Source organism: Anas acuta, chromosome 10, assembly GCF_963932015.1.
Source record: "Anas acuta chromosome 10, bAnaAcu1.1, whole genome shotgun sequence".
Lineage (NCBI taxonomy): Eukaryota > Metazoa > Chordata > Aves > Anseriformes > Anatidae > Anas > Anas acuta.
This window is the reverse complement of record NC_088988.1, coordinates 10,677,947-10,700,958: the sequence shown is the minus strand read 5'-3', so window position 1 is coordinate 10,700,958 and position 23,012 is coordinate 10,677,947. Positions and strand designations below refer to the sequence as shown.

The 23,012-nt window shown below is 43.7% G+C and overlaps 2 long non-coding RNA genes across 7 annotated transcripts in view; one reads left to right on the top strand and one right to left on the bottom strand.

The window, feature by feature from the left end:
* The first annotated feature begins 1,178 nt into the window (after nucleotides 1-1,178).
* LOC137862094 (uncharacterized) lies at nucleotides 1,179-14,936 on the top strand. Its single transcript, XR_011100061.1, has 3 exons — nucleotides 1,179-1,419; nucleotides 3,981-4,092; nucleotides 9,908-14,936. It is a non-coding gene; the product is annotated as an uncharacterized lncRNA (long non-coding RNA).
* The window catches only part of LOC137862093 (uncharacterized), a 52,928-nt gene continuing 42,088 nt past the window's right edge, over nucleotides 12,173-23,012 (bottom strand). Inside the window, exons 7-9 of one of the 6 annotated variants that reach the window (XR_011100060.1) lie at nucleotides 20,306-20,478; nucleotides 19,988-20,100; nucleotides 12,173-12,298 (exon numbers count right to left, since the gene is read on the bottom strand). This is a non-coding gene — a long non-coding RNA (uncharacterized lncRNA). Of the gene's footprint in view, nucleotides 12,299-19,014; nucleotides 20,479-23,012 lie in introns of those variants that run through there. The other 5 variants (XR_011100056.1, XR_011100058.1, XR_011100059.1 and 2 more) reach the window with 5 other exon arrangements.

Here is a 23,012-nt window from a genome sequence, read left to right as displayed (position 1 = left end):
CAGTACATTTATACTGCCGTTACAACAGGGAGCTGAGCCCTCAGGTTCATAATCCTGGCCTGTGGTGATGCTCAGGTTCTCTTCGGCAATGGTATTTCACTCATGGAGCCACATGAGTGAAATACCATTTTCTAGTGGCTTTATTTCTCAGAGTCTTAGTCCATCCAGCTACAGGTTTAAACAGTGTTAAACCTTTACCTGCACTTCAGAAAAAATGCATTTGCAAGGATTTGCATGAACAGAAAATGTCATGGTGCCACACTTTGTCTTACTGCCAAATGATGGCTCCCCTGCTACTTGGGTTTCAGATCTTAGAAGTCAAAATCCCAAAGGGAAGATGCATATGCCAAAATTTCTTTTTTAAAGCCAGCAGGGTATTAACAAGTTATTTATTTTTCAAATCCATGGTTGCAGTCTGTCTAGTCCAAACAGCAAAAACAAGATATACTCAAATTCTCAAAGGGCCACTGAACCATCCCTTTAAAAAGAATGATGGAAATTATCACCTATAATAATTCACTAGCCTAAAATATGATTTTTTGAAATTCTACTCTTTCCCAGAAGCAGCCACAGATCTTCAGGAACAGCAGAGATATCCTGAACGCAGAGCTTGTCTACAAAGTGGGTGGTTGATCTTCCTAAAATACAGAGGTCTGAGGGTGTCCTATTATGGAAGAACCTTACTTCATGTCTGTAGGCTTGCATGTTCTGGCAGAGAGAAGGCTTCTTGTGTGTGCTGGGGTTATTGTCAACAGTAGATATTTTCTCCCTAGGTGTGAATAAAGGAGTGAATAAAGAAGTACTTCTATTTTCCTACTGAAACGAACATCCCTCCCATTTGCCTACCTTAGAAAATAGCACTGGATGTGTCCTGCATGTTTTTTGCCAGCCACTTTGCCAGCTTCTGCAAAGTTTCTGGGTTTATGTAAACCTCTGCACTACTGCATGGTCAGAAGCTGTCTATTGTGGTTATTAAACTCTACCTTATTCCTCTAATTTTAACTAGTTCCTGATTTTACTTCTTCAGTCAAAACCCACCATGTTTAAGCAGAGCGATGTTTTGATGTAATCCTGGGTGGGTGCCACGTGTTATTCCATCTCATGTGCAAGCCCTTACTGAGTAAATGGAGCATTCATTGACTTTTTCTCTCTTGTGCTTTACATATTTTGTACAAGCTAGGAGGGAACATGGGTGACAGAACAGAAGGTTGTTGGTCCACAAAGAGCACTGGTTAAAGGATGTGTCCTGAGCCAGGACATGAACACATGGCATTAGTTTTTTAGACGTTCTGCTAGCAAGCCTGGGAATGATAGTGATGTTCTCCGTGCCATTCTGGATGACAGAAGATTTATGCCTGAGTCACTTGTAGACGGCTGCTCAAAAGGCTGCAGGTCCTAGCAGAAAGCTACAGCTTCCAGGTATGTCCCTATTTTCCTAGAAAAAAATGGAACAGTAATGTATGTTGGCAAAATTGAGAGGACAAGAACTGTAGGCAAGCATCAAATTCAGTCACAATTCTATTTTTTATTATTATTAAATCATTGAAACTGCCCAAAGTCTTCAGTTTTTATTCCTTCTACAATGCAGAGGTTTGGGGGTGCCCTATAATGGGAGCACCCTGTAGTGAGCTTGTTGCTCTCCAGTGAGCTTGGTGCTCTTCAGACACATGGGATATCATGCTGAGACATCACTCCTTCATTTGGATTTTGAAGCCATGCCTCGCCATCAGTTATATCTCAAGGCAATTACTGAAACCTGTGCCAGGCAGACTTTACCCAGCGTCTTCCCTCACATTGTTTGGGGTCTGCTCTTCTGTCTTCCTGGGAGCCTGGGAGATGAGATGACAAGCTAAGGTCAGCATCAAAGCCAGATAACACGCAGGCCCCTTCCAAGCCCCACAGAAATCAGTGGGAAAGCTTGGGTGGACAGCTGTGGTTTTGACTCAGGCCCAGAGATACTAGAAAATAACAAAGGGGACAGAAGGAAATAGCTTGGTCAGCTTTGGGGGTTATTCCTCATGTCTTTTAAAACGAATAAATACATGGTTTTTGTTATGGATTTCTGTGAGAATAAGTTTGTGCTTCCAGTCAGCCATGTCTCAGTAATGTGCTTGTGTGATGATGGCACAGCAATTCTGAGCTTACAGGCTTAAACATCCTTTTTCAGTATAGTTCATTGCAAGGAAATGTGAGTTACCTATCTCCTCTCTGAAATGCTTGTCTGCTGTCATACATTCGTATACTTTGCATAATCCAGAGGATCACACTGACAAAGAATCATAGCACCGCTTATGTAGTTAATTTGGTTATTTATTCATGTAAATGTATGTGGATTGAGACATTTTCCTGTGATCTAAAGCAACTGCCAAACCTCTGTTTTGTTAGTTTGTAACTCATATTTTGTCGTCTCATTCTTTTGTTTCATACAAAAGGATGCAGACATAATTTCACTAACAATTGCTTTGAAAACAGCAGCCATCTGCAGCACCTCCCAAAGAAGAAAAGGCAAGAGACCACACGTCATTACTTTAGTTCTGCATAAGTAAACTGCATGCCCGTATCAGCGCTCACTGTGCCCATAGAAATGCATAAGAACAACACAATTCTAGGCAAAAATGCAATGCACATATGTGAGCCTAGTCCACATGCAGCACTTACAAGACCAGTTAGGCTTTATGCATTTCAGAGGTTCAACTATCTAAATAAAGTAATTAGGTTTTAGCTCATTTCCCTAACTGTATTGCTGCACAAGGGGATATCCACATGATTGCAGAAGGTGGATAAAGATAGGACAAACTCAGAATATAACTTTTGTTGTAATGGCTTAGAAAGGGGTCTTACAACTTGAAGATGATATTGCAGCCATCCAGTGGTACAGCTTCCTTCCGCCACATATTCAGACATTGCAAATCCTATCTCACAATTTCACCCGTTATTGTTTGTATAATGATTGGCATTTTGCACACAGCTTTTTATGATTTTTTTCAAATATTTTTTCTATTATTTTGTTGATCAGAAAGCAAAAGGATAAATAAATCTGCAAACCAGACATGATCAAGTGTTATTTTAACTTGTCTGACAAACAAGGCGTTGACATTCAGTTACCAAAGCAAGAGACCCATCTCTTTCCTTGGCCAGTTCAATGTCAGAATTTTTGGGGTCCCTACCCAATACACCACCTTCTGTGCAGAAGACGGTATGTCTTCCCTGCATGTTAGCTCTCCTGAGGATTAAGAACAGTTCAGAATAAAGTTTCTATATTCCATAGTTAATATTTGAGAAGTGTTTTAAGATTCTCAAATTAAGGCAATGTATGGGCCACATCCACAAATGCATTATTAGACAAGATACACATAGCTATACGTGTATATAGATAGAAAAAAATGCAAATTGACTTAACTGAACTTTGTACAGTTCTGAACAATGCTAAAACTCATTAAAATTCAAAATCACATTTTAATTCTGTAGTTCAGTAAATCACCAGCACTAGAGTATCCCCAGAAGAGCTGAGAATTACCCCAGTCAGAAAGTGGTGACTGCAAAGGAAATGTTGGTAAGGGAGATAGCACTGAGACTGGAAAGCATGCACATATTACAACAAGCCCAAATATTCTCCTTACCCGAACACCCAGGAACTACGTATGTCCTTCTTGCCTCCTGCCTCAAGAGGCAGAGGACAGGAGTGTCACCTTCCTGCCACTCACTGCCTGAGAGCAAGGGGGGGCAGGTAGCACCAGCAAACATTCAGGTTTTGTATGGGCTTCATCTGGTTGTCACCTGTCCTATTCCAGCTGGGACAGGAGCCACTGAACCACACTTCTGTGCTCCTCACAACCCTGCTCTAACTGGTCCTCTCCATCCAGCAGTGCAGGGTGTCCCATCCAACTCATTCCCCACAGTTCGATGAATACAATTAGCATTTCTGCGGTCTCTTTTCTCTTTGCCACATCAGTTTCAGATGTGACTTCTTTTTATTTCAGCCAGATATCTACTTGGATATAGGGCTCAAAGTGTCTTTGAGTGACTGCATGAAAGAAAATGCGCAAGAGAAGCTCCCTGAGAAAGGGCAGACTCATGACCATCTTGTCTGTGGTATGTAAATATATAACTTTTCCTGACATTGCTTCTAACTGCTGGGTTGTGGTAGGATTGTGCTTTTGAATTTCTAAACAGAAATAAGCTGAAAAATATTGCTTTTTCACCTGATGCTGTACACCTGATACAGATGTCTGTGAAATGACTTAAGTGTGTATTAATGTAAGACCAGATAAAGGTATGTGATTATATACCTTCACACTCCACAGAAGCTTCTGCTTTCTGCACCATTCAGGACTTGGCCAGTCTCTATGTTGCAGTTCACCTGTCCAACTTAAATTCTCGAGAAGTAATTTAGTAAGGAGTATCTGAAGAAAAGCTTAGTATACCTGGAAAAGGTGCTCAGTACCTTCATGAGAGATTTTGTGTCAGAAATGTTTGAGAGCAGTCACAGCTGGATAATAAAGTACAAAAGTGGCTTGGATTCCCCTGTAGTAAAGTACAGTTGCTACTGGTGAAAATAGCAGAACCTACAGCCTTTCAACAGCTGTACTCAGTAGTTAGATGCCATATCATGCAATATCACAAGTATCAGTGGATCTAGAGATAATGTGTTTAGCATACTTACATATTACCCAGAGCATTTTCTGTAAAATCTATATTATAGAACTGTGTCTTAGGAAAAAAATAAAAAAAGATCCCAATGATCTTGTTGGATATCTCTGAGTGAATGACCAATTGTTCCTGCTCACTGATTTTTTTGTTCTCTGCAAATACACTAAATTCAACCTGTGAAGAAAACATGCAGTGTTTTTTCATTCATTTGCATAAGTGTGTTAATACAGATTCTGCAATCGGATTTTATCAGACAGGATGATTTATTGCACTGCTGCATTATGGCAAGTGGAATTCAGGTTCATTTCTCATCCCTCTTTGAATCTTCATCTAGTAAAAAGTTTGTTTGATTTTAAAAAATAAGCTTGGCTTTTGTCAAGCTGCATTTCTGTCTTGAAAGTGGGTCTATTGATTGAGTTCCATTTATCAACCACTTTATTCTTGTAACTTTAACTATCTTTTTATAAGAAAACTGAGATCAGCCTCATTGATTGTATTATATGAGTCAGAGACGTGTAAGAAACTAAAAGTGTGATAGCTGTTCTCCTACAACCACAAACATCCAGCTGGTATTATTTATGTACCATCGACAATGGGGCATGCTCAGACTTGAAGGACTAGTGCTGACCTTCCCTTGCTAATCATTTATACACTCCTTGTTTTGAGTGCTCCACCTTAAGGTTTCTCATGACTCACTTTCTCTCTGGAGTGAACAAATAAATCCTGAAGGACTCTGTACGCTTCCAAGTGTGTAACCTGTCCCCTCGTACTGGCCTTGTTCTCAGCAACAGAAGCTCTCCAAGTAGTAGTGCTATTTATTAAGGTGTGACTTCAGAGCCATAGGAGTTTAAGAGCTGAGAGGATGGTGGTGTTCAGATTGATTTACGCTTCTCCTAAGTGAATGCCAATCCAGCGCTCCTGGTCATAGGTGCTCTGAGAGAGGGTTAAGTTCCTCTGCAGTCTCTGGAGACAGGGAAGTTGGACATTTGTAGTTCCCCCGCCAAAAAAGAAACCTCAGATGTTCTAACGGATACTTCAACAAGATTCAAAGGCTTATTGAAGCAAAATCAAACCTGATTGTCTCACATGGAGATGTATATGTATATAATATATATTATTGCATATAGGTATATATACATTACATATCTACATTTATGTGTGGGGCTTTGAGCAACCTGGTCTGGTGTCCCTGCCCATGGCAGGGGGGTTGGACAAGATGAGCTTTAAAAGTCCCTTCCAGCCCAAACCATTCTAAGCTGACTCAGTGCTGGGCACTTTCAGACATTTGTTAATTGAAGGGAATGGTAAATTGAGGAGACCTATTTCTGTTCTGTTGCTTGGAACAGAAGACCTCATACAGGACGGCAAATGCTGACGGTGCTACTGGTAATCCGTATCCCTCTGTACTGACTGGTCCACCTGCTAGGGGGGGCTGCTAGTGCTGACATCCCTACTTATCTTGCACTGCCTTGCGGAAAAATAAGCACTAAACGGTTGCAAATGCTTTGAATCTTCAAAGAGTGCAGAAGGGTGAATATTATAAATGGTATGAGTACATTATGGAATATTGGAATAATGGAAAAAGACATCAATATTGGCATTAATTAGCCATCCATAAGCGGGGAGTTGAGCTGAGAGGAGAAGACAATAGGCACAAGAAGGTGCAAGGAAATTCTGTCCTGCGTTTTTCCCTTCCTCACAGACCGTTTCCCCAGGAGGAGTTGCAGGGAAGTGGGGTGGGTGGGTTGTAAAGATGTCCTGACTGGAAGCTCTGCAGAGAGCTTTGGAGGGAGCTGGGCTCAGGGTTGGCTTGATCAGAGATGGAGGGGAGGGAGGAACGTGTTTTGGCTTATGTTCCAAATTGTGGCACTTGAGCTTAGGTGCAGGGGCTTGGGATAGGCTAGAGAGAGTAGTGGGACATGTCAAAATGTCATCATAAAGGAGGGAAGTTTTATCTGCCATGCTAAGAGCATTGCTGGCCTCATGGTGCCTGATCAAGACACATCTGATGGGACAGAGCTTCACCACAGCAGTCACAGGGGAGCAATGTTAGGCACTACGGGTTGGTCCAGCATGAGGGAGTAACTTAAACTGCAGGGGTGTGATGCAGAGAAGGATGTGGTTCTTTTAATTCCTTCCCCTTGTCCCATTGTTTCCTTCCCAGGCGCACACAAAATCTTCCTCTGCCCCTCCCTCCCAGCTCAGCTTTTCTCCTCTCTTTGGCTGTCCCTTTGTCCTTTTCCCTCTTGTAGAGCCAAGCTCACCAGTATATACCCACACCCAGTGCAGTAGGGACTTCCCCATATTGAGTTAAACCGACCTTCTTTTAGCTCTTTCTCATTATCTGGGACCCATATGTCAAGCAAAACAATTGTAAATGAGGTTAGTTCATTACTTTGGCACGGGGTGGCAGAAAGCATGGGCAGGAGTGGGTTCTTCAGAAAAGGTTGTATTTCACAGCCGTGCCCATTAGCTGTGCTGGAGGACTCATTGCCATGGCCTCACAGAGCCCGGTCACACCACAAAGCTGCTCGTGGGAGCCCAGGTTATGACTCCTCCGTCGCAGCAGACAGAATGAGGCTGGGAAGGTCTGGGACTGTGGGCATGCAGGCAGATCTCCTGTGCCCGGGACATAAAGGACATGACCTGTCCTGCCATTAGCTTGGAGAGCCAAATTCTCCCCGGCTCCAGAGGATTCGTTACGTGTGTGTGAAGAACCGCAGTAGGTCAGTGCTAGATTACATCCCCAAAATACAAATTCATATATTCATGCCATAGCAAGGCTGGTGCAACAGGACAAAATGCAATAATAAAAGCTGCGAGCCAGAGCGTGCTGCAATGTCAAGGGAGAAAATATCTTGGTGTCCCATGGGAAAGCACTGGTGAACTCTGCTGTCAGATCCATCAGGGTGTTTTCTCTTTACCACAGGCATGGTCTTAAAGCTTTTCTTTGCATGCTGAAGATGCCACTTCTGACACTGAGAGGTGCAGTGCAGTGGAGCAACATCTTTTAATGGAAGTTCCCAGGCTACATGCCAGTACTCTGCAAACAGATCAATTTATGGTCCTTCAGGTACAAACAAACGTGATTTGTGATCTAGAGGAGGATGTGGTTCTTCCTCCTCCTTCTCCCTGTCCTCTTCTGAGTCGTCCAAAGTGCAGAAGAACATGGCCCAGCAGGGGCCATGTTACATCTTCCCAGGGCTGGTAAACAATATTCCTATTCTATATTGCTTGAGTATCTTTACCAAAAACTAGTAAAAGCCCAGCAAGCACAGACTATTAATCATCCCATAAAATACTAGTCTAGCTTCACTGGTGTAACTCAAAAAGTCCAGCGACTGTAAGTCTTATCTCAAAACTCTCCTGCTGAACCTGCACTCCTGTGTCACTGACTTCAATTTATAACTTTGTTAACATCAAACCTTTTGTAAATTGTGAAAAATTCCTCTCTCAAAATTTGAAATATTTTTTTCCTTACTGATCTTGTGCCAAGATCACTGCCTTGTGACGGACTTCACACTGGAAAAGGACCTGGTTCTAAGTCCACATACTGTGCTGAAAAAATACATCTCTCCAGACAGGTGCAGACAGCCCTGAACTTGCTTTGCCCACGCTCTGCGATGTTTGGACGGGTGCCGGCTGCACAGCCGTGTTACGCAGCGCCTGAGCCTTGCCATGTGTGCTCAGTCAGACCAGGCAACTGCAGAACCACATTTTTCAGAAACCTCCTTGGGTTTGACAGTGAAGAGTATGACTGCTCTGTGGTCTTGTGGTGCATGTGACAATATGACCATGCTCACATGTACAAAGCCAGCTGCCATCTGTGTTGCAACATTAAAATAAATAAATAAATAAAGGCACGTTATGTCCAGCAACAGCCCCAAGGTGTGCTGCAACAGGTGTGCCAAATGCAGTGATTTATAATGAAGCAGCAATTTATAGCTCTGTACTTCTGACTGTTTTCTGTCAGCCAGCTCAGTGAGAAGTATTTATGGCATTCTCGTTGGTCCCATAGTTCATGGCATTATTTCTCTGGGACTGTAAACAGCAGAGCCCTTGTCGTGTGAGTGTGGGCACTGTCTTTTCTCCCTCTAATAATAAAGCCTATATGGATTACTGAGGGGGGAGCAGGAGATGCAGGAACTGCTCAGCATGCAATATTATTTAAGAAGTCCTGTGCTCAGCTATTTCTCTACCCACCTGATATACTGTTTTGTTCATCTCCTCCATCCAAGGATCTTAAAAATGCCTTGTAGACCAAACGTGTGGGGACCAGTAATATTTTTATTAGGCCAACTGATTGTTTATTTGGAGGGTGAGAGGACTGTCCCTCCAGGAGGTCCTTTTCCATTCTAAAAAATGATCTTCAAGAGAATCAGCAGTCCTCAGTGGTAAATACAGCCCTAGAAGTGCCATGAGTCTGTGTAACCAGTGCGATGTCCTCTTGTTTTCCCAGGCCACTGGGGAGGCAGACAGTGCCACATCGCTGCTGCAGCGAGGCAGACTGCAGCACCGAGAGCTGGGCTGGCTTTCTCAAGGCTATGCACCAGTTTTGTGGGATCAGGACAGCCCTGGTCCAGGACTCCCAGACTTTACCAAAAGCCTGTAAAAACACATTTTCTCCTGTTGTGGCCAGTATTGTCTCAGCAATATTTTTGATTGCTCTCATGTAAAAGATTTTTGTTTGTTTGTTTTCTCTGGGCTGTTAATGTTGGCACATAGATGTTTTCTATCAACCTTCTCCAGAAAATGTAAGTTACTCTGAAGAGGGAATTAAGTAAGGAAGATTTACTACAGTTTATAAAAGCCAGCACTTGCAATACACATCCCCAGAGGAATGCTTTGTGATCCAAAGTATCATTTCATATCATTCCATTGGCAATAATTCCTTAGTCAAAGCCTTTCCATGTTTCTTCCTGCGATATAGATTTATTCATCAGTTAAAACATCTAGCAAGATAAAACTTGTTTCTAAAAGTGGGCTGACTGGAAGTAACATCAATTTATTTTCTATTTTTAGTGGTATTTTTGAAGCATCGATTATTAGGTAGGCTATTGGTTTTGCCACCCTTCCAATAACAAAGGCTAAATTTGGAAGTGTTTCACACTGATCTTGGTAGACCAATACCAGGACGGTTTATTCCTCATGTAGGATTTCTTCTAAATTCATTGTTATTTGACAGGTAATTTCAACTGTTTGTCCTGCTGCCTCCCTGGCTGTGTGTTGTCAACGCTTGCTCTGATTCTCTCAACAGGAGTGCTGTTTGCCTTTACATTGGTTGGCTGTGTCCTTGAACCACAAACCAAACCATTTCCAGAGGCTGGCATTCTTCTCTGAGATCTCCAGGCAGATCAGTGGCTGTGATGACCAGGGCTGTTGCTTGGTGGTGCCAAGATGAAGGAAAGCTACCAGTTGTTGTTGTGCTGTACAGATGCAGCAGGAGTTGGCTGTGAACACAGGTGAGACCTGGCCTGTCTCCAGGAGCCCAGCAAGAAACCTGCCTGAGCCTTGTGCAGGTGTGTGCCTTGGAAACAGCCACACATCAGCCACCTGAGGTCCCCTTCCTGGCGTGGCATGGGGTGCCCTCTAAATTCAGAAGGCTCTAACAGGTCCCAGGCAGGATGAGGATTTAGAGTGGCAGGTGCATTTTAGAAATATGGTGTTCAAACTGCTGGTTCTCCCAAGCTCACTGCCTACTACAGATTGCCCTAACAGGTAAAGTCTCCTCTGTCACTGCCCTCTGTAAGCACACTGAGCACTGACCTGGCAGCAGCAAGCCTGGGTCACGCAAGAACTGCCACTGTCACAGTGTCCAGAGCTCTCCCGGGCGGTGGAGCAGGGCTCCTCTGTCCAACGGTGCACTGAGGTCACGGAGCAAGGTGAGCCCAAATGCCATGCCAAGAGACATTTCTATTTCTAAGCAACCTGCTGTGGCAGCAGCTGTGTTACATGCAAAGGAGGCTTTTTCCCTTATGGATTTTTTTCCCTTTCTTTCTAGTTAAGTTAAAATAAAGTAGTTGTGGATATAAGTGTACAGATGGCTTCTGCAAAGAAAACAATACACAACATTTACTGCAAGTAGGAGGCTGCTGCTCAGCTTTGCTACCCCGCATGGCTGGGGTTGACTTACCGCAGACCGGCACATCCCCATCCTCAGTCCTCAGCCTTGCAGTGGCAGAGCTGGCAAGGATGCTCTGAGCCACCCCCAACTCTTCCAGCCACTGGCAAAGCCCTCTCAGGCCCTGCGTTGTCCTGGTGTCTCGGCGAGGTGGTCCTGCGGCTCCCAGCGAGCGTCCCTGCTGAGGCAGGCATCACCTCGCCACCCGCCTTGGCCGCTGGGTGATTCCTGGCAGAGGTGACTCACAGGCAGGGAACCCTGCAAGGGCCCTGGCACATGCCTGCACTGAAACACTGCCTACAGCCTCCTGCCTCTGCCCAGCTCGCCCTTCCTGCCGCCTTTCCCCCGGGGTCCTAACTCCCGACTTTGTTGCTCTATAAACATAATAACAATAATTATTCTCTCATTGGACACATAGCCATCTTCTTTGTTTGCAGGCTTAGATAAATATCATTCAAATCATGGAGTCTGATTCATGAGTCAGGATGATGGCAGCCCTCCAAAACCTCCTTGCCCATGGAGAGTGTGTTTGTGTGAGAGAGATAGAGAGTTTCACTGTATGAAGAGTAAGAAACTGGAAGCCAAGTGAATTAAATACAAAGCAGATAATTATGTGTAATTCATTTACTGACTAATGATTGCACCTGGTACAGAGGTTTATGAATTCATTTCACTCTGCATATGTTCTCAAAAACAATCTCTCTGATACAAGGTAAAAACTAGTCTGACAATTCTTAATAGAGCAGTGTTCACATTAGTGTTAGTGTAAGGTTCTTTCTGGTTCATTCTTCATTTTTTCTCACAATGTTTCACTTTTCCTGGGTTCACCTGAAGTCTCTTTGACAATGACAACTGATCTGTGCTGGTAGAGGCTGGGTGTCACTGCAGAGTGAAGCCTTCACTCTGCTCCTGAAAGCTGTGCAGTGCAATTACACACACTGCTTATCTCCCATCTGCTGCAGCCAAACCTTGCCACCAAGGCTGTGCCTTCAGCAGGGGAGTGGCAGGTCATGGCCCCCCCTTCCCTCTCTGCTGGGATTGCCAACAACTTGCCGCTCTTCTTATGGTGTCACTCAGTTGTCACTGCACCCTGATGCCATCAGCTCCTTCCAGCTGAATGCCAGCAGACAGTGCCAACTTTCACCTGCTAACACCTGGGTTGATTACAGGTTGAAGACCAAAAGACAAAGCCTTTAACGGGGTGAAAAAGCTTGTGCTAATCCAGCAAAGCCCAGCGGTGATGTCTCAGTGTTGATGTCACCCTGAAGACTGCAGCGTGTGTGACACGACACCACTCGTGCCGTGAGCAGGTCAGGTGTGGAGATCTGAGCCATGCTGGGCAAAGCCATGGGTCCAAGGCCTCGCAGGGTGCTTGCAGCAACTACCCAAGGTGATGCTGTTGCCATGTGGTGGAAACAGAAGAGCTTTTCCAGTTGTGTTCCCAGTGCAATCCTTGGGTGCACAGTAGAGCCCTTCTCCTAGCCCCTCAGTGTGCCACAGGCAGCTCACCTTGGTAATTCCTCCCACCTGCAAACAGATCAATACACTCAGTTAATTGCTCAGGTCCTCTGATGGCTGTTGCTCAACCCAACAGGCGTTTGGCTGTTTCCTGCCAAGTATATCAGGACCATCATATACCTGGGATCTATTTATTAATCAGCTCAATCACAAGGTGCACAAGAGCTAAATGTGTGTTTGTGCAAGTGGGAGAGAGCTACATCTGCAGGCATGACTGAATGCAGATTTCTGTGGGATGCCCTTTAAGACTGCCTTTGGAAAGAAACAAACTTGGAATGACAGAAGGGAAGGGGGAAGTTATTTGGCAGTTTGAGTAGAGACTGTTTAATAAATCATGAAATACTCATACTGAAAAAATATGCTGATTTCACTTATATGCACTTTCTAGCATTATTTGCCATTGAGGTTTTACCAAAATGCAATGAAGCTGAGCTCGTGGCTGCCAATAAAATAGCTGTAGTGTCTGATGTAACTCCCACTGCTGCAAGAACACACTTGGAGGTGTCTCCTTGGAGCTGTCACCAGCATCAGAGTGTGGTGACAAGAGAGAGTCACTGCGTCTTGCTGTCAGCGCATCACTGAGCTCACTGCACACCCAGCAACTCCTCTGGCCTGCATGCCCTGTCCCCAGCAGGGAGCTGGCCCTACAACTTGCAGCCCGCTTGGGAAAGCGGTGGAGGTGCTGCTATCTCCATCCGTGGCAGCCACAGGTAATGAAAACATGGGCAATTAAAAAAAAGAAAAAAAGTAACCATATGCTCTGATATTTTTCATTGGAGTGATTTGTCATTAGAAAAGCCAAAACCAGCTCATCTTGTTCACGAGTATTCCCATTGACTAAAACAGCATTCAGCATGTGCTTTAATTTTGAACCTATGCAATCCTTTTCTGATGAAGATCTGACATGCCAGAACAGATTGCAGTCTGTGAGATACTTGCAATATGATAGTATTTTACCTGTAGGTGGATCCTCATTTTAGATAGAGAGATGCAGAGCCAATGAGCCTGATTCACTGCTGTGTTACTCCAGTTTTTTTGCACTGGAATAACACCACTGAATCATCAGCAAAGTTGAAATAACAAATGATAAAATGGGACCATTGTATTTAGGTTTGCAGCATGCATATAGAAATGACTAGCTCTTTCTTGCAGAATGATTAAACTATATGGATATTTTTTGTGTGCTGTTTTTCCCAAACGTATCAAGAATATGACAATATGTCTGGGCTAGAGTTATACATGTAAAAAAAAAAAAAAAAACACAAACAATTAAAATTTAATGTAACAGCTAGTGCAGAACTCCCTCAGTATGTCTGATCGGATTTGGTTTTTAATTTTATTCAGAAAAAAAAAATAAAAGCTTATGAGAAGAGAACTTAAACACCTCAGAAAATATTAAATTTTTGATGCAGATCATTTCTGCACATCAGGTGGGCACAGTCTAAAGCTTAGAAATACAGTACGTTTAATACCTAGTCCTGGTTTCTATGTATGAAAATACTCACTGAGCAATTGAAAAGAACTGAGTAATTGTGATCTTTTTGCAAGTAATGCCCTGGAAAATCAACTAAAGGCAACAAGCAAGCTTGCAATTAGTAGTTCTAATTATAAAGTGTATACATAAAACAATGTAGCATCATAAGTAAAGGCCAAGTTCAAATGATGCAATAGGAATAGTAGAACATCATGTAAAGATGGACAAAACAGCCAGCAAGAGAAATACTTCTGAATTATCCATATTTTTCCAATGACAGGAAAAAAAAAAATAATAATGGCAGTGTTTTATTTTTTGTAACTTTTATAGTAATCTTTTCTCAGTTCTACCTGATGCTCATGCTTCTGTTGTAGACCACACTTGTCCTTAGATGATGATGATCACAGTGCAAGGTGCAGTAATGAGAGACATGGTTTAGTGGGTGACATTGGCAGTAGGGTGATGGTTGGACCAGATGATCTTGAAGGTCTTTTCCAACCTTAATGATTCTATGATTCTGCGATCATCACAAGCACAAGCTGGTGCAGGAGCCTGCGGCTCAAACAGTGGGCTCAGATTATCTATGCCATTTGTGTTTATCAGGGGACTGCTTCATGACTCACTTCCATTTCCATCACTGAAAGCAACTATCATATGCCACAGCTTTATATATATATATATATATATATATATATATATATATATATGAGCTTGAGTCTGTCTGCTTTCTAGGCAAGCTAGATTTATGTCAAATACAAGCTAATGAAGTTTGAAAAAAAGGAGTAACTTCAGTACAATGTGGGGGTCTGTGCTAAACAGTTTGCAGTATGTATAGCTATGTGTGCACTCTAAGCTTCCCTGATCTATGACAACACTTGATGTACTACATGGGAAATGTGAACCTCCAATGTTATGGGGCAGCATCACTGCAGCTCTTCTCTGGACACAGTGTGTGCAATAGCAGCACAGGATTACGTGCTGCACTAGTTACAGAACATCTCTCAAAATTAAGTCCTGGATGCAACTAGAGAAGGTGAAGAGACAGAATACCTTAGGGAAATGTTTTTATTTATTCTCCTTGGATGCATATATGGCAATCACCCATGTAGCGTGATCCAGGATGTTGAAAACCATTTCATTATGTTCTATAAATAAAGGACTGATGTGGTTCAATTGTATCAATTATGCAACTCTTCTAAGTGGTGTAGTCAAGGGTAAATGCAGGCAAAGGGCACTCCCTTTGTACCCACTTCTACTCTGGGCTCTTCGAGTATTTACCTGCTTCTTCTATACCACAGACAGATGAATCTACCCACTTTTATTTACCACTGTACCACTGACTCCTCTTTGGTCAAGAGCTTTTCCTATGCACTGAGGACACAATGAAATAGAAAATGGAAGTCAAGACACTGCTATGTATTAGTCTGTTGTGCAAGATGTAAGTGTGGCTGTACAGTAATTTTGAGCAAAGCATCGGTTTTAAACAATGTTTAAACTGACACTATTATTATGCAATATAATTAATTATGGCCAGAAGGGCATTTGAGGTTATTTGGCGCTACCTTTGTCCATTTCATAATTATACCAAGAAGAGAATGACTAAGTTGTGCCTAGGCTAATTGTATCCATTTGGTTTTATCCCTCCTCTCTGCCATCATACGTCACTTGCATTCTGATCTGGAAGCTTTTTGGAGGGGTCTGGATGCATTTGTGCTGAATACAATGGAGCCCAGTGCTGGCTGAGCAGCCTCAGGTAATATTGCAAATAGAAGCACTAACAATAGCAATAATAATTACAGCTAGTCGAAGTGATAAGTACAAAACAAATATCACTTTTTTCCTGCCACTATTACAGTTGCCTATGAGATTTATCCATATCTGCTCCTTCTCTGTGCGTTCTAGGATGCATTTGTGTAGCTAGAAGGTAACACTTCGTGGCATGACACGACAACTACCAGATGTGCTGGGAACCCAGCAGACACCTCCTGTGAGCAGCTGAGGGTCAGCAGCAGATGGCCATGGCAGCACACCCTGTGCCAGCCCTCTTGCCAAACATGCCAAGGGGGTTCAGCGTTCCAGGGACGCACAATATGGCCCAGATGCCCGGGCAGAACGGGCAGGATGCCCCAGTTAGCAGGCAGCTCCTGCTCCTCAGCCCACCCCGGCTCCACCAGCAGTCCTCAGCCCAGGCTGGCTGCCACAGTGCGACGTGGCACTGTGCAAGCACTGTGCCTCTGGACGTGCAGTTTGCTGCTGGTGTTAGGGCTGCTGTGAGGACAGCAGGTCACCTGGGCTCTGGAGCCAGGCTGGCTGCCCCGACAGCCCAGCCGCAGCGGCAGAGCACTGTGTTTGAGCTAAGCAGCTGCCCTGGACCTGAGCCGGCAGGTTGCTTACCAGCCAGATGAGCTGCCTGGAGGTAGCGGTGAGTAAACTGTCTCTTTTGAATGGTACTTGGCAGTGTCAGGATTAAAACCAAACAACCAACCAATCAAAACCAAAAATAATAAAAAAACAAAAACAAAACAAAATGGTGACAATAAATGTACCCCAGAAAGGAATCTGGTAATATATGGTCTTGTTCAGCTACGACGAAAGTCTACGGTCTTCAGCTGATGGCTGGAAACTGGATTGCACTCATGTAAAATAGAACTGTCTGCAAGGGTTGAATGCTGTAATTAACAGGCATTTTTTAGAAATTATTGGCTAATGCCATTTAATAGAAATACTGCCAACTATTGTTGTTAAAACTTAGTTTGTTCCTTTGGTGGTAATATATAATGACTCAACACTGCTTCACTGGGAAGAGATACCTTTGTCAGTTATATATCACTACAATGATACTCATTTTTACAATGGCTTATATAGCAAATAACTCAAATTTTGAAACTTAAATATAGCTTCAGAACATAACAAGAGGGTCACCAGTCTCCTGAGCAATCACAATATTTGTGATACAACACAGCCCATTTATCATAACATGCCATTACTGACCCAGTCCCACTGCCACAGCCCGCAATGTAGCTTTTGCCACTAATGGTGCTTAAACAGAACCAAGTGTAAAGGTTTCTAGAACAGGCAAATATGCCAATGTAAGTTTGAGCAGCTCCATCTGGAGCATTTCTCTTGCAGTATATACACTACCACCCAGAGAAGTAATGTACATTTTTGGTAGTGAACTCTCTGAACCATACCAGGGAACACAGGTTGCGCTGCTATAATGAGCTCTACTCATGGGATGCAGCTGTCTTATCACCTAAGAATATTTTCACAATGCTGCAATAGTGACCGAAAGGTTATTTCTCAAACCTTGTCACCCAGAAGGTACCAGCTGAAAAGTTTCTGTCTGATTGCTAAAGAGTAGAAAGCAACAAACGAACATTGGCAAATCTTAGATCAGGCATGATGTTGATGTTGCACACCTCAGACTAACGCCTACCTTCACTTCAGGGAAAGGAGAAACCAGACCTGCAGACACACTAATCGCTGCTGCTTTCAGAGTTCCCACTCACCTGTTTGGAAATGAACTACAGAACCTTACTGCTTTCTATTTACTGCACCAAGAGCCAGTAATCTCTGAATGCTTCTAAAGAGTCATTAATTGCATTGCTATTACAGCATTTTATGATGTAAAATCTTTTTAATGGCTTTAAAAGAAAAGGCAGTCTATGCTGGGGTTGACCTTTCTGATACAAGAAGGGGAGGTGAAGTCCTCTCTCTGTTCAGCTGGGAGTAGCACAAAGGTGATGATGCACTGCATACATTTGGGAGGGTTTGATGGTGTGGGTTTGTGACCCACCAAGCCAGGGTCACCTCACCTCCAGGAGGGTGAGTGGCAGCTCTGGGCTGTCAAGAGCCGGACTCAGATCATCAGACGGTGTCGGAGGCAAAATCAGAGTTCCCAAGGCCTGGCTTTGCGCTGTACCCATTGGTGAGTTTAAGCACAGAGACTCTGTGCGTGTTTTCCAGCACAGGAGGCCATGCCCTTCTCTTGTTTCTAAAGGAAGGCACTTAGAGCACATGGGCACAGACACCCAGCAATGCTGGTGGTGGACAAGTTCCAGGCATGGCCGAGGAAAGCTGGATTGGGATGGTAACAGCACCAAAGGGATTTGGGTATCCCATTCCCCAGGCTTTTGGTAGTGCTGAACATGATAAGCTCTTGGACAAGCCTGCAAATATCCCAGCCCACCATCTGATGTAGGTTACAGCCCTCCCCAAAGTCAAAATGCTGGTTAACGTGCATGTAACCTGCAGTGCACTCAGAACACCTGTTAGACAGTACCCCTGGTCAGCAGAGCACAGTAACGTCACCGATTGCCTTTTGCAGAGCACAGACTTGGCTACATACAGCCTAGGTGAGGAGCAGAGCCTCAGAAGAGGAAGGCGGGCGCCAAAATACACACATGGGGCTGGAGGCTGGGTAGTCCCAGTGCCCAGGTCACAAATGAACCTGCGTCTGCAGTAAACATTTCAGTATTTGTCTGGCTGTTGCTCACCTTGTCCGAGAGCCTCCCCAGCAGCAGTGTCCCCATTAGTTGACATGTTGTGTGCCTGCATTGGATGACAGAACTACTGCAGTGTGTATAAAGGCGGAGAAGTTGTTATGTTAACAAATAATATCGAGTGAATTAATTTCTCCTTCCTGCATTGCTGTCTCTGCTCTATTTTCTCAATTAAACCAGGTTTTTAAAGACAATTTATTCATTTTTCCAGACCTCATATATAATTGTAGCAGGAGTATTAGTGTACACCAGCTAGAAACAGAGTTGTGAATTGACCTTCTCTTTTGAAATGTTACTCCATCCTCCCACACCTCTTTCTTCTTTGCTAACTCCAGTCACCCATCCCCAGGACCTACACCCACTCTGATCCCAACTCACTGATGAACATACATGAAAACAGACCTTGCTAAATAGATTGCAGCTCCTGTTCCATAGCTGTGTTTATAGGATCATTTGGATACTAAATCTGATCCCTAAATGAGAGCCCACTGTTTGAGTAAGGACTCCAGGGTTTAGTGCTTGTGCCATGGAAGAGGTTACTCAGCACAGCAGCTCTGAGGTGCTCCAGGATGGGATGCAGCCGAGTGGAGGCCTGACCCCAGTGAGGCTATGGCTGGTCCCGATGCAGTGTTTGGGAGCTTCCCCCTGTGCAGATGGGACCCACAGAAGCTGAGTGAGGAGACACGTGAACTGCTCAGGGGGGCACCACTAATTCCACCCAAAATGGCCCCTGTGGGAGCCCCCTCCCTTCATTTCTCCATCCTTCTCTTCCACTGAAAGCCCTGCCTGCTGGGGCCCTAAAGGCTTGGGCTCACTTCTGTGAAAAGTTTTCCACTTTGAGCCAACAACATCCCAAAAAGATGGAGGGTGCAGAGCAAACAACAGAAAACTCAGCATGGGACACTGATGCAAAAAAGGTTTCAAAAGGTAAAGGCAGGGAGAAGTTACCTAACTGTGGCTTTATAAGAGTTCAGCATTGATGCCACAAACAAAAGGAAGTGTGCTGGATGTTTTATTTTGTGTGTGAGGTAAACTGTACAGTTAGAGTCTGAATAAACCTCTTTTGTCAATTTTACTACCTTTCTGATATAAAAATAAATAAACTTAAACAAAGAAGGAGTGGAGACCTGCCAAGCCAGCCTGGTTCGGTAAGAACTGCACTGACAAGGGAGTAATTGTATCTTAAAGCTGAGGGGCTAAAACGATCAGCTTTCAGGGGCGGGCAAAGCCCCTCTGGAAGGAGCTCTATTGTATGCATGAGGATCTAGAATAAAAGGAGGGAGGAAAAAGAAAAAAAGGGCTCTCCTAAAAGGCAAATAAAAATAATAAAATAAAATAAAATAAAATAAAATAAAATAAAATAAAATAAAATAAAATAAAATAAAATAAAATAAAATAAATAAAATAAAATAAAATAAAATAAAATAAAATAAAATAAAATAAAATAAAATAATAATAAAGCAAAACAACAAAAAAAACCACCAGCTCTTCTGCTACCAGAACTGCTCTCTTGTTTGATGGGAAGGCTGCATGCAAATAGCTTCTGAGAAGTATGAGTACATCAGGGTAACAGCAATTAGGCATATTTTAATGATTATATAATATCACAAGTAAATGATATAATGCACTAAGCAACTTTTACTAGGCTGAATATAAAACAGAGGCATCAAGAAATCATGGTTTTACATTGCAGTTAATCTCAGCAGTGAGTTCTAGGCTTACCACTCCAATGCCAAACATGGGAACTTCCAGCAGACAGCAACAGGTAATTACCGCTGGGTGGAGGTGAATCAACCACTTTCCGTCATGAAGCCAATGAGGGACCCTCAGACGATCTGCCAAAGGTGGGAGGGTGCATGAGTGTTACTTTCTTGCTAGACTCCCATCAGGGCACCACACCTTGTGATATTATCTCTGTAATAAGCAAACAACTTTAAATGATATTGTGTCACTGCAAATGAAGCAGGAGGGTGACCCAGCAAGTCAGATTTCATTAGTGTGTGAGGGACTGCAGTCCAGTGTGCAGGTACTCACATGTACCTTGGGACCCTGGAAACCTCAGTCTGCTGTGCAGAGAAATCCAAACTTCAGCTGCATGTGCCTGAGATTGTGTCTCCTCCATTAGAGATGCACATGGAGCCACAGCAGGGCTGTCACTACACCAATGTCCTATTTGCTTTTCTGTGCATCACTGTTGAAAGTCTTCTCATATGCTAGGTAAGAAGATTACAAAGGTAAGGCCATCACAGGAATACAGCTGCTCAGTCACATTAACATGGGCACAATGAAATACAATAGGATTATGTATGTTTCTGCTAATTAGCAAGCCATGCCCAATGCTGCCTGTCCAAGTGCTCATGCAGAGTTGACACCTCCCACCACTGCACCTTCCTGCCTCTTTCCTTCATTCCAATTACACAGGCTAGTTTCATGCACAGGGGACGTATCTGTTCTGCCAAGCCTTTCCAGCTGAGAATGCCCCAGTGTCTCCCACAAAGACCACCAATGTTCTGACCAGCATTTCCAGGAGTTTTGTTTTCTACAGAAAAGTAGGGATTCAGGGGACTTCTTGGATGCCTCCCTGTCCAGAAGCAGGTGCTGTATCTGCAGCCAGGCCCCTGCAGCAAAAGAGAGCTTCTGAGGGCATGGCAGATTAATTCACAGAGGCCTGAAGTACAATAGTGTGACTATAGAAAGTAAGAAAGAAAATGGTTGGAAATCCACCAGGTCTGACTGTGGGGCCAGACCAGGCCAACTGCTTTGCCAATGTCTTACCTAGTGAAACTCAACCGCCTTCTGTGAATTCAACCTACTATATGCCATTGTGTTAATGTGTGTTTTGGCAAGTGCCTGACCCCTCCTGTTGACTGAACTACTCATGCTCTCTAGAAACGACCATGCCTGTACCTAGCACTCCATGCAGATAACCTTACCCCTTCTTCTTCCTTATTTCTTCCTCCTACTCAAACTAGTCAAAGCCTTTCCTGGTGCCAGCTCTGACAATATCATACTCCACTGTCTGTTGGTCTGGTAGCCTCATTCCTCCTCTTTTATCATTTTCTCTCTTTAGGATTCCTGCCCTGTGGTAACACAAAAGCCATGACAACAATGGTAGGCAGGTCATCCTTGGTGGCTAGGCTGGGAAGAAAGGGATTCCCAGCAGGAGTGTCCTGGTTAGCTTGCTTCTGAGTTTGACCTGCTCAGCCACTCTCTACCAAAAATTCCTTCAACCAACACAGCTCATGCTGGAGGACTCACAAACCCCACACATGTAATCACCTGGCTTCTTCTGAAAGGCATTACTCAAAGCATTAGCAAATAAAAAGATGTCAGTTGTAAAGTATCGGCACATTTCCTGGGAATATTACAGAGCAAGTCCACGTAAAATCCACTTCCAGATAGAAGAAAGACAAGACAGGGACTAAGAACAGGCAACGTGAATTTACTAAGCTCAAATTGTACCTGGCCAACCTGGTTGTCTTCTGTGCTGTGATTATGAGCTGGATGGACAAGGTTGAGGAAGCAGTGGATGTCACTTACTTTGGCTTTAGTATGACCTGTAACATTGTCTCCCACACTTACCAAACGGGTGGTATGGACTGGAGGGACAGACCACAGCACGGCTGGAAAAAGCACACGGCTGGACTATGAAGGTCAAAAGGCAACAATGGTCAACAACTAGACTTCTAATTGGCATTAACAAATGGCATTCCTCGGGGGACAACACTAGGGCCAGTCTTGATCAGCAACCTGGATGATAGGGCGAATGCATCCTCGGCATGTTTGTGCCTAACACTGAGCTCACTGAACAGAGGACTGGGGTCCTGGTGGACAAAGTGCTGACCATGAGTCAGCAGCGTGCCTGTGAGTAATGATGGCCAACTGCACCCTGGGCTGCATGCAGATAATGGAACCAGACTCTCATCAGCAGCATGCAGCACAAGGGCAATGGCCACAAGTTGTAGCAGGAGAAATTCCATTGAATAGAATAGAAGAAATTTTTCAAAATGAGAATAGGCATGCAGTGAAACAGGTGCTGGGAGAGATTTGTGAAATCCCCATCCTTGGAGATATCCAAAATGTAATGACAAAGCCCTGAGCAACCTAAGCTCATATAGAAGTTAGTCAGGTTGGAGTGTAGCCCTCCAGATGTCCCCTCCAACCATCAAAATTATTATTATTTTTTTTTTTAATAGCTGTTGATCTGGGAGACCTGGCTGGAGTTAATGATTCCTCGAAAAGAATGAAGCTGTTATCTCCATAGCATCACCTGCCAGTTATTACTTATTTATAATATGAATGAATTTGGTGTATGCATCACAAGTCCAGACAGTAAAGAGACTTCACTTCAGAGATTTTATCTTTAAGGATCAAAGAACTGAACTTTCTCTCTCAGATCTTCAACCTGAGCAGAAAAGAGGTCCTGCCTTTAATGTACAAGCATCAAAGTTGCAAAAACTCCTTAGTTCATGAGCAAGTCTATTTCTTGACTTTATTTTGGATATATGCAGCACTCGTACATTCTTGCGGTGACAATTTAGCATTTGAGAGGCTTTCTGATGAAACTATTGTTTTGTACTAAAATGTTGTAAAAGCCATGCCTGAGATACAGCTTCCAAATGCAACCCCAGCCTCAGTATTTGCCTCCTACCAGGATCTGTTTGGTTCTCATAGAAAACCATGACCGATCTTCAGACTCACATCTACCCTAGCACAGCTGTATGAAGCAGTGTGTGCACTCAGGTAT